Raw genomic sequence first — 1,719 nt, 5'->3', positions numbered from 1 at the left:
CACACTGAGCCAGCCACCAAGACCAGATGTGGTGGCACCTGCCTGCAATCCCAATGTTTGAGAGGCTGAAAAGAGGAGGATCTTTGCAAGTATGAGCTGCAAAGCGAGACCCTGCACCAAATACATAAGAAAATGTTCAAATATATTTGATTCATTGAATAAACCTAATACCACTAGAAACAATTTTATGTATCAGACATATCTATTAGTTATTTTTGACTATTACAATTTATTTTTTTCTAATACATTATTAATTGTAATTAAGTTTTTATACTTTTGGAAAAAGTGGAATGGGTTGAAATTGTGTTGCTGTTTGAATTTCATATAGAAATTTGAAATAGTATGTTTTAATAAACATTGTGTCTAGAGCTTAGTTTAACTTGACTGAAACATTTGTTTTACAGTGAACATTAAAAAATTTTTATTTCATTTGTACATCTTTACAGCTTATGTAGTTTACCATCAGTTGAAAATGGTTGTGTGAACAATTTACAACGTGTTTCTTTTTTATTTTTATTTCCTTCCCTTTCCTCAGCCTCCCACCCACCTCTTCCAGCTTCCTGGTCTTAACTTCTACTGTTGTTGGTGTCCTTTGTCTTAGCTCATGATATGCCACCTACTGTCTACAGTAATTGAGATTATTAGCTTCCTCCGCATAGTGCATCTTTGTCTTCTCATTTCCCCTTCTTCCCCTCCTCACCCCTCCCCCTTGTTGCCTTGGACCACTTTCTGATGGCAAGAGTTCCATCCATTTAGCCCTTTCTATTCATGCTTTGTCATTTTCTTTGTTTGCACGTTACCTCACTGGTGTGGAAGACACCATATGTTAGTTAAAATCGTGTGTTTGTTTTGTTTCACTCAATATTGCATTTTCCAGATGCACACATTTTTGTACAAATGTCTCAATTTGGTTCTTCTGTAAAGCCTAGTAGTATTCCATTATATGTAGGCACCACTTTGTATTTATCCAATTGTTTCTTGATGGGCATACAGGCTGCTTCTAGGGTTTAGTTACTAGGAATTGCACTGCGATATACATTGTTGTGCGTTTCTGTGTGGGTGATGACTTAATATCCTTGCTGAAGATGCCTCGCAGGGGATTGCTGTGTCACATGAAATTTCTCATTTCACTTCTTTGAGAAGTCTTCATATTGATTTCTACAAAGGCTGGATGGTTTGGCTTCCCACCAACAATGAAGGAGGGTTGCTTTTTCACCATAGCCTCACCAGCACTTGTTGTTGTTTTATAAAATTAATATGGATCCAGTAGGACTAGGAATCAAGAAGCAGGCTTAGAAATACCTGCCTTTAAGCTATACTACAAAGAAACAGCAATTTTATTTTTAGAGAGTATAGTTCCGAAACAAAACCAGATACATTAATCAATCAAGTAGAACTGAGGATGGAGAAACCTCCCCAGATATATTAAACTATTTGATATTTAACAAAGAGAGTAAAAGCATGTATTAGAGGAAATATAACCTATTCAACAAGTGGTGGTGGGGAAACTAGTTATGTTTATAGAAGACTGAAACTGTACCCTTATCTCTCACCGTATACTAAATCTAAATTAAATGGATCAAAAAGGTAAACATTAAAATAGAAACATTAAACCTTTTGGGAGATAACATAGGTAAAACATTTGAAGACTTAGGTGTAGGTCTAAACAGAACCTCATTTGAATAAGAAATAGCAAGCAAGAGTCAAAAAGGAAATGAC

Source organism: Octodon degus, unplaced genomic scaffold (genome assembly GCF_000260255.1).
Source record: "Octodon degus isolate 3935 unplaced genomic scaffold, OctDeg1.0 scaffold00044, whole genome shotgun sequence".
NCBI lineage: Eukaryota > Metazoa > Chordata > Mammalia > Rodentia > Octodontidae > Octodon > Octodon degus.
This window is presented reverse-complemented; position numbering follows the sequence as displayed.